Source organism: Pectinophora gossypiella, chromosome 10 (assembly GCF_024362695.1).
Source record: "Pectinophora gossypiella chromosome 10, ilPecGoss1.1, whole genome shotgun sequence".
Taxonomy (NCBI): Eukaryota; Metazoa; Arthropoda; class Insecta; order Lepidoptera; family Gelechiidae; genus Pectinophora; species Pectinophora gossypiella.
This window is the reverse complement of record NC_065413.1, coordinates 6,055,356-6,071,044: the sequence shown is the minus strand read 5'-3', so window position 1 is coordinate 6,071,044 and position 15,689 is coordinate 6,055,356. Positions and strand designations below refer to the sequence as shown.

At 34.0% G+C, this 15,689-nt stretch overlaps 1 protein-coding gene across 2 annotated transcripts in view; it reads left to right on the top strand.

Moving 5' to 3' along the window:
- LOC126370195 (cadherin-99C) overlaps nt 1–15,689 on the top strand; it is a 109,680-nt gene that overhangs the window by 69,755 nt on the left and 24,236 nt on the right. For both annotated transcript variants that reach the window (XM_050014958.1, XM_050014957.1), the window contains exon 3: nt 7,265–7,323. The gene's annotated coding sequence lies outside the window, so the exon portion shown is untranslated. The remainder of the gene's footprint in view (nt 1–7,264; nt 7,324–15,689) is intronic.

Sequence of the window (15,689 nt, the reverse complement as noted above, 5' to 3'; positions counted from 1 at the left end):
GTCTCGCCAAAACTTAAACGCTGTTTGACCTCGCATTTAGACGGCAGCTCGGGAAATTTGTACTTTTGATTTGTAGGAATCAGGCACGATCACAGGATTGATGAATAATTTAAGGCCAATATTGAAACTGCAGATTTCTCCAAAAAGTTTCGCGTACCATTGTTAATTACTTTCAAAATATTGAAAAGATTGTCGGCAGATAATGTTAAGTGGGTTATAAAATAAAAGATAACTACTGGCAGCCTAATCGTAAACCTAAAACGGCCAGAGCCAGTCTGTCCACCACTTACGATTTCATTCGAAAAAGATATTAATCTGAAGCCATTATCGTCTGAATTCATACATCGTAAATGGCTATCGGATCTATGCCGGCTTTATTTGGTTAGTAAAATCGAAATCGACTGTATATTAGGGTGACTATGCAGTTTTTACCTCGTTTTTCATTTAATTTCTACAATAATGGATTCTACAATAATACATGGTTTTGATCATATTTATCGGTGTTTTCGTTTGATTTATACGTTTGCTACAACTAATGACATATTTTGTTGTCAACCATAATTTGAGTTTAATTTGTAGTAATAGTTCACGTATTTATTTACTTTTATTTTATGTATTTTAAGCAACAGGCTTTTTTGAATTCACCGCAAGAATTTCAAGTATATCATCGCTGTATGTGACAATATAATTAATCATGTTTCATTTAACAAGCAAGTATACCCTTGACTCTTCCGATGGATCCATCGGTAGTCTAGCCACCCTAGTCACGATACTCACGAGACAATCAGCGGGCTCTTTGCTACAGGAAAATAAGTAAAGTGCGGTTCGTGATCTGCCAGCTAGTTTCCATTTGTGCACGAGCCTTTATATCTTTGACAGCTCTGCTAATGCAATTGTTGATGACAGCAACCGAGATTTACTTCCAATATTTGTAAACAAAACGCTTTGATTGAATATGTGACTTGCAAGTCACGAGTTTTGATGTGGACGCCAGACTGAGAAGTACCGTATCGCTTGGTTCATTGTCTTTTCATATTTATAGATATAATTTTCTTTGTTGTTTTACAAAAGCTTTTAAACATGTTGGAATATTTAATTAATCGTGAAGTGCCATTTCCAAATGAATTACTGACATTCCTAAGGCAAGTTGATGTTCTTTTACTTTTACTATAAAATGTTTATGTTATGTTAAATTATAATTTCTGTTAATAACACATAGTACTAGTACATCATTTGAGTAAATCATTTATTTGCATTGTTAAACTATTTCGTTCTGAAATTACCCCCGTGTTCACAGAGCATCTATTAAAGCAGTACTATTAATGTATCTGAGCTAATGATCATTAAGGTTTAGAAGGTGCAGCGCTTAGGGCCATCCTTTGTAGCCCTATACTCTATAGGTATTCGTGTAGCCTCCTTTTGATATTATTTATTGTCCTTTGTTTCATATAATATTAGGCATTAAGATTACATCTACAGCGTTTACTTTGGAATTTAACCTTTGTTGGACATCGCAAAATTACACTTAAGCCTTAAGGGGTATTTTTTGACCCTGTCTGCCTGTCTATACACAAGCCAGTTATTTATTTTTAAACTAATTCGCCTTTAAAATTAGTTCGTTTTAATCTTTGTCCATCATCTACAATCAGAAACATATATTTCTGTTGTCAGTGTTTATCAGAACCTGTCTTGTGTCATTTGAATAGCTCGCTTCTCATTTATATTCTATTATCAAGATCTTAATTTCCTTATAGAATATCATCTTCAGCCACAAATACTCCCCAAGCTATTCCTGACCTACGACAATGGAAACTGCTCGTGCCTGTATAAGGCAGTGCATCCTCCCTCCTCGTGACGTTGCTGTCCCGATAACGGCATCTTCCGAGACCTTGAGTCCACGCTGAACTTTCGAAGACCTTTCTGAGTCATGCTTTCCATATTTACAGAGATGAAACGTGCGAGAAAAGTAAGCACGACAACAATAGGAGGCACTAAACTGGAGTAGGACATAGATTAGCTGAAAGTAAGCGTATGTAAGAACATAATTAATTTATTGAAGTTATGGTATTCACTCGCCATCGGTGTCGTAGGAGGTCGCATTATTGAGGACGTGTAATATCGCATAAAAGCTGTGAGTAAAGAATGAAACATCGAGTAAACACAGTTTTTCCCCAATTTTAACCAAATTTGATCTGAAATGACAATATTATACTTTAAATAGTAAAGACTCTATAAAGCAATGGAAACAGCGCAGATGTAGCCCAAATAGGTAATACTGACGCCCATCTCGTGATCGTTCCGGCCCGATAACGGCATACCCAGACCTTGGGTAGATCTGAACTTTTGGATACCTGTACATTCGTATGGCCTATTTTAAGTGTTGGCATAGATTTGAAATAAAGTCTGTTATTGTTTCGTTATTTGGTTTAGTTACTTTATTGATGAGTTTATTGACGTCAATGTAATAATTCTCTATATTTATATACATCATCATTAATAATAAAAAGAAAGCTTCTAAATGTAAGTTAATGTGCATTTAAATATTGATACACTTGGCGTAAAAGATCTTGATTGAAATATTCACAAACAACTCTTATAAAATCTTTAACACCTTTCCAAAACATGTCTTATTTTATTCCCTTCTTAAATTCTATCCCATGAAGTGTTAAGAAATTATGGTGTGTCTACGCGGGTGGTGCGAATTCCTCTACGATTGTGCCTTTCAAATGTCACTAGCAAAGGGCTCAGACGTGGGAGATTCACATTTTACGTGCAATCACGTTTATTGTAAAGTGTGCTAACTGCTGGCGTGCCTGTAATTTTACAGTTACATCATGTTTGTGCAAGTTTTGTGTTGGATTCCCTGCAGTTTTGTTTCGTACTTGCTTATTATCTGTATGTTGTTATTTTTTTGGGGTTTATGATATAGAAGAGGAGACGTTATGCGAAATTATATAAGAGTTTTAAAATTATCCAAATAGACGTGGGTGAGAGATATTTCACTTTTCATTGTAAAAGTATATGCGTCACATTTTTTGAAATCATAACCAACGAACACATAGGTACAACATTTCATCTTCACCAGTATGAGACAGTATAAATAAAGAGTAAAAATATCAGAATTACTAAAAAAAGAAAAAATGTTCTTTAACTTGAACACTAAAGAAGTTTTATCGCCTGCGTTCACGAATTAAATATTCTATTTAATAATAAACTAGACCTTTAGCAATTCTTACAGATCCTCTAACTGATATTTGAGCAATAAGTATGCCTAAACGTGATAATACAGCATGTTTGTAGTAGGTACACCAGTGACACCATGAGCCATAATAGAACAATACAAGTGACCGTTAACCCATTAAAAGTAATGTACATTACGGTACGATACTGTTACGAATACTTGCATTGATTTGCATTAACAAGCTCAAATAGACCTTAATCCTATGTTTTAGTCTAGAGCAATGCAAATTTTGTTACGGAACGGATTATAATTATTGTCTTAAAGACAATGTCAAATCTAATTTGTTGTATGGCTTTACATTTGGTAAATGCAAATTTGTAATTATAGTAGTACTGAAAACGTAAATAAACTATATAAAACAACTGGACAGCCTTACATCAATCAACTGTTGGCGTTAGATATAATTGCTTATTCTACCACGCTCGCTGCTTTATCTACTACAGATTCGCAGAGGAATTAAAAACTTGGTCATTTAATTAAGTAAATAACTTTTTGCACAGGTAGCAAAAGACAGGTAAACTTATCGGCAATAATTCAGATGCTTAATAGAAGTAGGAATTAATAATTAGGATAACAACTCTTACAAGAAAAAAATATTAACTTTGAAGAATTCAGAATACTTACCCTTTTCAACTAACCTTTATTAGAATGCCGACACCTACAACACTAATGTTACAAACACAACCGTGTGAAAATGAATCTCAAGTTCCCCTTTCAATGTCAAACGTAACACATAGAACTTTGCGTATCACGTTTCTTTCATACAACTATTGTTATGTGTCTAATCCATTGGTTCATATGCCAATCAAAAGGGCGTCAAGTGAATGGTCTACAGGTTTATCGACAAAAAGTGAACGGACGCGAGTCGGCCAGGTTCTTGTTATACGCATGTGGATTTTTTGTTTTACAGTCCATTGGTTGCTTTACGCAATCTCTAGTGGACACTTGTCAGGAGTTTTTAACGATTCAGTTGACATACGGACTTTATTTTACACGCAATAAAGCCAATAATATTTTAGTGCTCGCAGTGTAAACCATTATAAATAATGTGTTTGGAGTTTTTTTATGGGAACTACTAACAGCAGTAAGCAAACACTTATCTAAAATATTCCTCTGTAAATGCTGTACATGTTTGTACTTGTTACAATTTCATCTTTAATAAGTAACAATTTCATAGCTGTTACAAGACTACAATTTCATCTAAACACGGTTATAAAGCCGCAAGTGTGAAATCCATTATTGAAGGTATACCTACTATTATTGAAACCGTAATTTCATGGTGAAAAAAAAACAACTAAAGCGTTGCATTTTACCATTTTACGACAAAACACGAGATATTTGACCGTATGTCGTCATAGTTTATAAATACTTGTTTAAAAACTCTTAACACTGCTTGCAACTAGCTAGGTGACAAGAGAATGGCAAGATTAAATTCCATTTGTGGAAAATGTCAGGCTTGCAAAATCCAATTAATTTTTTTGCTACCCAAATAGATAATACAGTCAGATACCTAAATCTAAAAATTACGGCAATACTATTACCTGAAATATAAATGCTGTAGGGATTTAATTGTTAAACATTGTCAATTTCGTAAAGTATTAAAATAATCAGTTTCTCACTTTGACAGGAAAGTTACTAAATATTTACAAATTGTCTAGCCGACAGATGTTTGAACTGCATTCAGCTACTGATGAAAGAAGCTATATGCAAAATAAGCTAAGCAATATGCAAAATACTCTGTACTTATTATTCATATGTTGTTTTTGCCCAAAGTGGGTCATTGGGCAATAGAACATGATTTGGCGACAGTTTCGAAGACAATACTGTTCATAGTGTCACATTCACCTCATAACTTGTCGATTGTCTACCACGTATTTGTAAATACGTTGGCTCACAGCTAACTGTCCGCAAATTAGCATTTACTTGTAACAATATAGATGACGAATGCGAACGAATGCTTTAGACGCATCCTACAAATGATTGATTTATAGAGGAGCATAAAATTTCCGGCCGTTAGATACTATCATTTTATTTAAGTGTACCTACCACTGGTGTCTTACATTTGTATATCTATTTTTTTATCTTATGATCATATTTTAAAGTTTTTCTAATACATAGGTTGATTTTTATTATTTTTGTCATTGATGTGAAACATTTTTCTTTCCGTTGAAGTAGCTTACTACGCTACAACAGTTACTGTTACCATCAACCTACTTATTCAACCTGTTCATGTTTGTTTAACCGATTTGGTTTTGAGTCACTCCCATCGTCCCACGCGTTGGCGAAAGTCGTACATTAGAAGTGTTCTTTACTGTGTAGTTTTTGTTTCATGAATTGTCCCCTGACATGACTGTCGTAAGTATCAAAATTTCGATTTCACAAAGATCAATGTCGTAACTCAGTAAGCCCCAATTGTTAATATTCGCAGTAACTGTTGCAATGGTTCTGAAAACACCGCTTGAGTTTTACTTTGAAGTATAAGCTTATAATACGATTACTAAATTTCTGTGAAATAAAATTCGCCTTTGTTGGTTATTTTCCTTCAAAAAAACAACAATAAGTATGATGTTTTTGCTTTTAGGAAAAGAAGCTGATGTGGACTATAATATATATTTAATAATTTAAATTGTACGAACAACTACATTTGACAAAAAAATGCTTGTTTTATTACTACTTTTATTTGGCGCATTATGTGTTTGGTTGTAAAAAGCAATTACTTTACAATTCTCTATAAAAAGAAAATAGCATCCAATGATACATGCTATTCTTTGATCCGTTGTAAGTACAGAGCCTACGTCAAGCAATTAACTATAATGGCGGACCGGTAAAGGCTGTTTCACTTTTACGATGGTAAATACAATCGATTCATTTCCTGATGCAGTTGTGGATTACCAAAAACCAACATGGAGTGAGTCATGTAAGGGACCGGTTCCCACACCTACCGTCGCCCACGCATCGCCAGAGTGGACAGCGATCACATCAATGAAGGGTACTTGCTTGTTTTACTTTTTTGTTGTGCAAACATTTCACCTAAATACTTTTTGTTTGCATACAGTAACAGCGTATATGTCATGTTAACCATTTTGCTGTTTTATAGTAGCCAATATTTTAGGAGTCCTACTTTCTTTAGAAATATCACCGTCCTACTTGATTATGTCGTTCCCAGTGTTGTTACCATGAGTTACACAGTAAACATTCTGTTACTGATTTACAAAACAAAAATAAGCGCATTCTGTTGTGACAGAATGATTAAATTCTGGTAGAAATTATCGTAAAACAGTTTGAAGCTGAATCAACTTTATATTTATAAAGTAGAATAGCTTTAAATTGCATGCAGTATTTGTTGAAGCAGTCGGAACAATACGCTACTGGACAAACAAATATTTAATTGCCATTGCTAATTGCTGAGTTGCATCCATTGTGTGGGGCGATTCTTTCGCACAATCACCATTGTCGCTAGACAATGTTGGGAGTCGACCTCAGGGGCAGTGATGTAAGCCTTTTTATGCTTCCATTCAGGAAGCGATCAGATCTTTCTTGGAACCGCGACTCTGGAATCGAAGGTGGGAATCGCAGCATTCGGACGCAATAAATGCCCTTTCTTGTTTATTGTTGTTTAGTACTTGAATCGCCGCCTTTATTTTATCCTCGCAGAAACTATAAACCTTGGTTAGGTTTAAAGACCTTTTAAAATGCTATTATTGTATTTCTACGTTTTTAAGACACGCTGCTCTGTTTTGATATTGGTGATGGTTGTATAATTATTTCGTTACATGGTTGGATAAACGGAAATAAGGTTTTCATTTATCGCCACTTACATTTCACTTAAAGTTTTAATACTAATATTTTATTTTATTTGTATAACCAATTTACATTACACTTTACACCATACAGTTCTTTTGAACTCGCAGATTGTGATTTCATGGTTTTCGTATGAACTGTCAAGTTTGCCTCATTTACAGTTGGTTGTTAGAAACTTGTTTTGTATTGTTTATATTTAATTTTGTTCTTTGTTTGTTTCAGATGGAACTCTGTGACACATAATTTGAGGAATGAGAACACGCCGGTGTCATAATTTTTGCGTAAGTATCAGTTTATCAATATCTGTTTTACGATTTCAATATCTAGTTTTGTCCAATTAAATTTCCATTTGAGAAATAACAGATATTTAGCATGCGCTAATATATAGTCTATAGCGCATTTTATAGTTTGATTTATAATCAATTTAGTTTGTGATTTGTCAAGCACTGTTGTAAAGGAGAATCAAAAATATAATTTCTATTAGAGTAATTCAAATGTTAATTTACGTTTCAAAAGGTACCAAACGTTATTTCCAAAATATTTCTAAATATTTTTATCGAATTAATAATTTAACCATTACACATTAATATTTGTTACAAAAAATGCAATCAACGGATTAGAAATCCTTATCGAGTTTAAAAGTGTTGCGATTTCTTTCATCACTAGCTCATTCCTGCAGACCGGTGCAATACGATTCTAGGAATCCTAATATGGAACTTAAATCAATGTCGCAATACCAACAAATAGTAAAATCGCGTGCTCTAAATACATCTGAAACCATTAAACGCTTGTTTACGAAGTTGCCCTATGCGAGTGAAATCATTATCGTTATTTAACTAGGTACCTATCAGCTCATTGCAGGTATAAAGTCGCTCAAGCCAAACAATTTTAAACATAATGTCTAGGAATTAAAAGTCGCGATCAGGGTCTTTAAGCTGGATAAATGTTGCAATCTGTCTCAAGTATGTGGATTTATGACATTGAAACTGGCAATTTAAAAAACAAAAAGGATGTAAGAAAAAGTAAAAGTGTAGGTGTCTCGTTGGATAAGTGGAAGTAAGATTGTTCGTTCATAGCGACATGTTGATGACTCAACTTTTAATGAGTTTGAAGTTTCATATCACGTCTATTTATAGTTTGTTTCAATTTTATATAATAGACAGGCTGACGTGTTAATTTCAAAGTTTTTACATAATCATTATTATCTTATTTGGCTATTTTACGACTCTGTAAATATTTTGTATAGAAGCGAATGCTATAACCAATAACAATGTTATGCAAATGCGTAATAAAATAAACGAATCGGTCGAAGTTTTGCAAGTGAAAGTTTCATAATTACGACAGGATTTTAATTTAAAATTTAATTCGATTTCGATCCCGCCGTATACGAGGTCGTAATAAAGAATCGATCGAACGTTCTACTACTGACGAACAGAAGGTGTCTGTATTGAAATATTGCAATTAAGATAGAACGATTTGCTTAACAGAATGTTCGTTGAATATTCATTCAAAATGTTAGAGTCTAAACTTTGATAAGGCTACGCCTTCTTAATCACTGCTCAAAGATAATGGACTCAAAACTAATTTTGAGCAAACATTCAAAACAGACTTCGCCAACGAAAGCATGACCAAGAATGAAGTTTATTGCGGTGTTTCAAAGGAAATACACACACCTGTCCTGCCGTAGGTGGGCTGCGTCGGCCGCACGACGGGTGGCACCAGAGGCGGCTGGATCGCTTCAATATTTTTTACCATGTCCAGCATTCTAAGCACATGGTAACTATTTCGGTAGCAACAATGTCGCTTTTATAACCGTGTCTTTTACGATGCCTAGACGAAAAATCTCTAAATGGATTACGAGTATGTTAAATGATATAAAAGTCGATACGTATTCGAATGTAATTGAATAAAAGCGACAAGTGGATTGGAAAGTAATGAAATCAACATACGTTATAAGCTTGACTGATCCGACTTTCGTTAAATTATGTCTCCTTTCAATTACATTAAATCCTTATTAAAGGGCAGCGTGTAGGACACGCTCGGTACGGCCTTTCGTTTCGTCACACCAACCCGATTGGGCTGCATTCCAGACTCTATATTCCGAATGCACATACTTGTCTGCCTTCCTAACTGTTGTTATGATAGAGATAAATGTTCGGTCTCCGTTTGTGTTGTAGAATTACTGTTACAAAATTTGCATTGTCGTTTGCATTGACAGGTGGTTTCCATTTTCATTTAGTACAAGCTCTTGATTATTATTTCTGGTACTGATCTTTCCTTATTTGCTTGAAGCTTGAATTTTGTAATTTATGGCTTTGAATAAAACTTTCCAGGATGTAGGTACGCTTAGTGCTATGAATATTTTTATTTTTTTCTTTAAATTTAATTTCGGAAGCATCTTCGACGTATTACTTAATTTGTGATGCACGAATCAATCTACTTAAGTACTTATATTGATGACCTGATGGCTACAGGTTCATTCGACTCAAATGGTCTTGTTCAATTTAATATCGTTTTCGTCTCACACAATGCGATGAAAGCGAATTAGACATGCGGTGAGCCACGCTCTGACCCTCTGCCCATAATGACGATTTGTTTTTATTTAACTTGATGCACGGAATCACTCGAGATTGAGTTATTATGGTCTCATTTGGAGACTTTCATACTAAGTTTTACAACGACTTTTATTGATGTGGTTTATTATAAAAACTCGGTAAGTACGGGTGTGATTGGAAGGCTTGGCTCTTTGATTTTTATTTCCTCACGATCGCCGTTCGTGTTCAATTTGAGTACGCATAATAAAAAATAAACTTTGTGGCGCACCAAAGAGTCAAATGCCAAACAATGGATGTTATATAGGTGACAAAAAGCATCGTCAAATAAAACGATGTCATAATACTTATTTAGAATTCCCAGTCAATTCGACAGTCGCAACAAACCTTGTCAAATTACAGATTAAAAGCAATAAAAAGAATTGCTGAATATCTTTCTTTGGAGGTTTTGTTACAAAACGTAATCACAGAATCACATTGATTCAAACTTTTGTCGATTTCTGACAAATAATTTCCAAGGTATAAATCAAAACATTTTTATTGAAAACACCTTCTGTATAGCCCGCGGCAGTTTCGACGATTCACATTTGTATCAGATTTCATAGCGAAATATTTATTTAGGGACTACGCGTATTAGGAAATATTATGTTTAGTGAAACTTTTAAGATGATTAAGGCTTCATATATGTCATTCTGGTGATATTTTATTCATAAATACTGTTGATATTATCCTCTATTGGTTTAAAAATTATATGTTTATATAGTTTATAATCGACTTTAGTGACTACTTATGTAAATTATGTGTACAGTTCTTGACAGATTTTGTTGTTTTGGTATCCGGTGTATAAAAAATGTTAGCTGTTTATGTAGAAATTGTCACACAGGCGTGGCTGCATCTCATTTGGATGTTTGTAATTTACTTATCTATAACATCTTGCAAAGAAATGGAATTAGGTCATGTTATTTCACTTTATAGACCTCTCAAGAGTTATATAATTATAGTTTCTTTTCTTTTTTCTGACTAACTCAAGAATAGGATTTTATTCTGTGGTTTTCCCTTTCTATTTGTTTGTAGACAGTCATGCCTCTTCGCATGGAACTGTTAATTAGACAGCTACAAAACGTTTCCAAATAAACATAGGAGTGGTGAAATAAGGGGTTTTATGGGAAGCTTTTTAATAATATTATTGTATTCAAATAAACGTGGTGAGATAAAAAACGGCCTCGGTTCTCGTATGCCGGTTGCGTGCCGAGGTCGCAATCTCTGAGTCTCGTCGCTTTCTCACGGTGAATAGAAAAATGTGGTTAGCAGACCTTTAGTGGGCAAATCTTGGATTAATGTTAGACGTACAGGATGCAATATTGTCTGTCTCATTTTATTCCTTTGTGACCTTATAATGTACTGTAAAAGTTCTTATGCAATCCACGTTTAATTTTTCAATGTTCAGATTAACAATGCATTTGATGAAAAAAACATTTTTTTTAAACATTACTTAGTTCATAACCTCCCGCAAGTCCGGCAGAATTTCATATGTTCGAAAAATCCTAATATGCCACTAGTTACAATACAATATAGTGTTGTCCAAACTCGAAATATTCACGCTATCGACGCAACGGGGTCAAACGTATTAGCACTTACACTTTTCACTTCCTATAGAAAGCCTAGACAAATAAACGTAAGTCAAACAAACTCTAATGAAGCTATACAAATTAACGATTCATGACGAACAATATACTATCATTTATTAAGAGGACAAGATTGCTATCGGTTTACTATTGAAGTTATTAATGATCTCGCTGTCTAAGAAGATGTAGGCACGAGCAAATGGGACCTGCCGTTAGTTTCGTTGTATCGTCGCTTCTTTTGCAGGTATTTTATAATAACAGTGTCTATAGCATCGGTAAACTTATTGATTTGCAATGAGAGGTTTTGGAAATTGATTAAGATACTAGGTTTTGAATATCTACCGAAGAATAGTAGAATGTGCCTGGTAGGAAGTTCTGTTTAATTTCTGTATTTGTGTATTTATGGATTGGATAAGGCTCTTATCAATTAAAAAAAAATCCTTTTATAATAAAACAAGTTAAATTTCTAGTAGCTAAACACTTACTTAACTAAATAATCTTAGCTTTCATATTATTTGTAAATAATTATAAAGAAAATAAACAGTGCACCATTCAAAGTACACAGATATTGATCTTTCAATCAACTGTCAGTTGTTTTCGTTATAAAAAAACAAAGTGGGCGCAGATTGCGTTTTTGATCGATATGTTGCGTAAGTGAACCAGTTAGTAACTTCACTATGAAACTATCCGTTGGGATATGGAACTTGCTTTAAGACATTGAAGTTAGTAAATGTAATAAAAAACACTTTAATTTCTCCGTCTAAGGTGCACCAATAACCAGGTGCAGGTTTTACTATGCTTTTTAGCTTTTATGAAGGACTGGGACCAAATAAAACACGTTCAGCTGCTTATCTTTCCGGGCATGTCGTAAAATCCGACAATGGAATTGTGAACTTTCTTACATGATGGACAATTGTTATGGGCGTTAAGCTGATCCCTTGTTCTTCTTAAGACTTTGTGTCAACAGTGGCAGCAAGTTGTCCGCGATTGCTTGCGGCTCAGCCCACCCCCTAAGGATTGCGGGCGTGAGCTAAAATTCTAATGCACATTTTTTCTTTTAGTATGACCATAGCGTTCTGAAATTATTAACAGCGGTTTTTCTATTCGACGCATATTTTTTTGGTACTAGGTAAGTATGTGTGTATACCTAAAAGAAAATACTAAAACCCCGATTTTAAAACATGCCAGTAAGTATATTTAGTTCTTTCACTGCATAATAATACTAAAAACGCCAATTTAACTGTAAAGCCGCGCAGTTTTAAGCCCAAGTCGGTATTACCACCAAAGGCAGCTTAAAGAATGGATGCTCGATGCGAATAAACTTCGTCGTTTCCAAGGATGTTTATAATCGATAACATCGTCAGTAGACTTATTTAAAACGTTTGCAGTCGCGTAGGTGCGTTTGTGCAGTGGTACAATAAATTGCCCATTGAGTAGGCTCGAGATTATTGATAATTTTGACGTGGACTCTGGTTATAATAGTGGCTTGATGAATAGGCTTGTTTTTGCTTGATGGCTTACACGGCTTTGATGAAACAACCGGCTATTGATGGTCATTGACATATTACTTAATTACTTGATGGGATTGCATGTTAGCCAGAAAGTGTTTTACTAAAACTGAGATTACGATCATTTACTTGAATATGACGTGATACTAACGGTCTCCGTGGTCCAGTGGTTTGAGCGGTGGGCCCACGATCCGGAGGTCCCGGATTCCAATCCTGGTTGAGACACATCACGAAAATCACTTTGTGATCCCTAGTTTGGTTATAGGATATTAAAGCTAATCCGAAAGAAAAATGATCCGTGCTTCGGAAGGCACGTTAAGCCGTTGGTCCCGGTTACTACTTACTGATGTAAGTTAGTAGGCGTTACTTGAGCCATTTCAGGGGCCTTTGGCGGCTCAATAGTAATCCAGACACCAGGGTTGATGGGGTTGGTAATCCACCTCACAACCGACACGATAGAAAAGAAGACGTAATACTAATATTTTATGCAGAAGAAACGAAAAAAAAAGATAATTTATAATAACATTAAAAAACATCTTAAAGATATACTTTCCATTATTATGTTTAACAGTCTATTAAATGCATGTTTATCTGCTAAAGCAAGTTCATCGCTTCTTTACATACTGCAGTTAATAATAATAAAAACTAATCAATTCATAACTAGTTAGTGATGATAAGGTCCATTTCTCAATACTTAGATATTATTTATGTTACCTGAAGAGTTGTAAATGACCGGAAACAAAGATATATTGGCACACTTATAAAGTTCGTTTTATAAACGGAAACGTTATATAGGCTTATTAATATTTATGACGTCTCAGAAACATCTGGTTGGTTAATAATATTACTACATTAATAAAAACTTCGTTTTCATATTGCGATACAGTTTTATGACCATGTTTGAATAATATCTTGGTCATTTAAAATTGAATGGTTTAGCAAAAACATCGTGTGAACATTTGACATACACACATAACATAATTATATTTATATATACAAATTCTCACCGTCTAATACTAAAGATACAAATTACATTTATAAACATTTCTGACACCTATATTGTGTCGACTCCAATTTCATTTACCTTTTACTAATACATTATTCATGTTCCTCCGAAAATTGCGTATTCCTTATCTTTCCGTTTCTACTGCTTCATTCTTCTATACTGATTTATGAATGTGGTCACACCCAGTATGCGCGACGTATTTTATATATTGAAACTTAACATCATATTTTACTATTCACGGGTCGGTTATCTCGATCAGAACGAGTTATAGCGAATTATGCTTGTCCCTTGGAAGTCGGGTCTTCCTAACAATTTATAACGTCGGCTTTCTAAATCCTAGAGTTATATGGACAGTTAGCCATGTTTCCATTGTAGATGGCTTTGGTTAGAAGAATGTTTGTTAAGATTTTGTAAGGAATTGAAAGACTGTTTTACTTATTTTGTTTGAAGGTACTTTTTTCTTGTTTAGAATTTTTGATGATTGGATGAATTTTGGTTGAAGAACAACTTAAAAATAATTGTTTTTATAAGGGTTAATGATAATATACTGTGTGTCTCAAATAATAATGTACCTATTTAAGTGCAGCCTGCAGATTGGTAGAATGTGGTTTGAATCTTATCCATCAATGAAAGGGCAGTGGAATAGAAAATAAATTCAAACAGTATTAAATTCTAGAAGTCACGAATTCAAAATAAGAACAAATCTCATTTTCACAATACTACAGTCAATTCAAACTACGCCGTGCTATACCAATAGCGGTCCGTTTGTTTATCAGCCAAACCCACTATTAAGAGCGACTGAGCAGTTTTTAGTACCTTTATCAAAATGTTTCCTCATTCTTACTAACCACGACAGTCAATGGAGCTGCATTCTTCTAAGTGCTAGAACAAAATTACAAGATAGTCCTATGGGTAATAATGGCGTATAGCAAGCTACCTGTTCTTGGGATAATGACTGAGTTAACTGGAGCTTTGTGCATTGGAATGCTTCGCACACCGTAGATAAGTGAATGTACTGAGAAAGGAGTTGCTGTTATTGTTGGTTGTTTCCGTTCATTTGCCAATAGTAATAAAGGAATGGATGGATTAAAGCCTAATGAAGGAGTGTGTAAGGATAAAGACGGAATCTTCAAGAGGCCGCGAACATATATACGTATTTTGAGAGAAATAAAGGGTAAGACAGGAACTAAGTGAAAGACTGTGACTTAGAATTATAAAATTTTAGAACCCACAGATGACATGTTTCAAGTGTATGTAATATTCATCTAAATGTATGAATATTGATAATCAGAACTATCGGTAGTTAAGATTACACGGAGTCTTGCTTATGTTTAAAAGTTTCATTTGCTCCTTAAACTCAACAAATTTATCGTTATTAATGATAATATCCTTATATTTTTGAAAACTAAGTATTTCAAGTAATTTCAACGACAGTGATAATAATAGTTTTTAACACTGTTGAGAAAACTACCGGAACGCATATTCGAACAGAACTAGGAAATACTCCATACTTCGTCCCGGGTAAATGTACATTCAACATGGAATTAAAGCAATTTAATCCTATCTGAATTGCGGATTGCACTGAATATGTGGTTACGAGTAAAATGTTAATGGATTATTTCCTTAACAGGCCTGTTGGAGTATGGGAAACCGTTTTATTTGTGACCATTTCGTGTTTGTATCTGTAATTTTCTACGTATATGTACAAAATAGATCTTCTTAGTTTACAAGTTAAGTGGATTACAAGAGGCAAGGTATTTTTACTTTATATTTATTCACTTTCCCTAATCTGACAACAGTATTTTTAGTAAGTACCTATTTTCGATTAAATATTTTCTTGAATGTAATCTTACTTTAATCATGTAAATCTTTTATTAACTAATATTAATAGGAACTATATTAATCTATTACTTTTTCATTTTCAAATACATTTTATTTACAGAATGTAAAAACAAG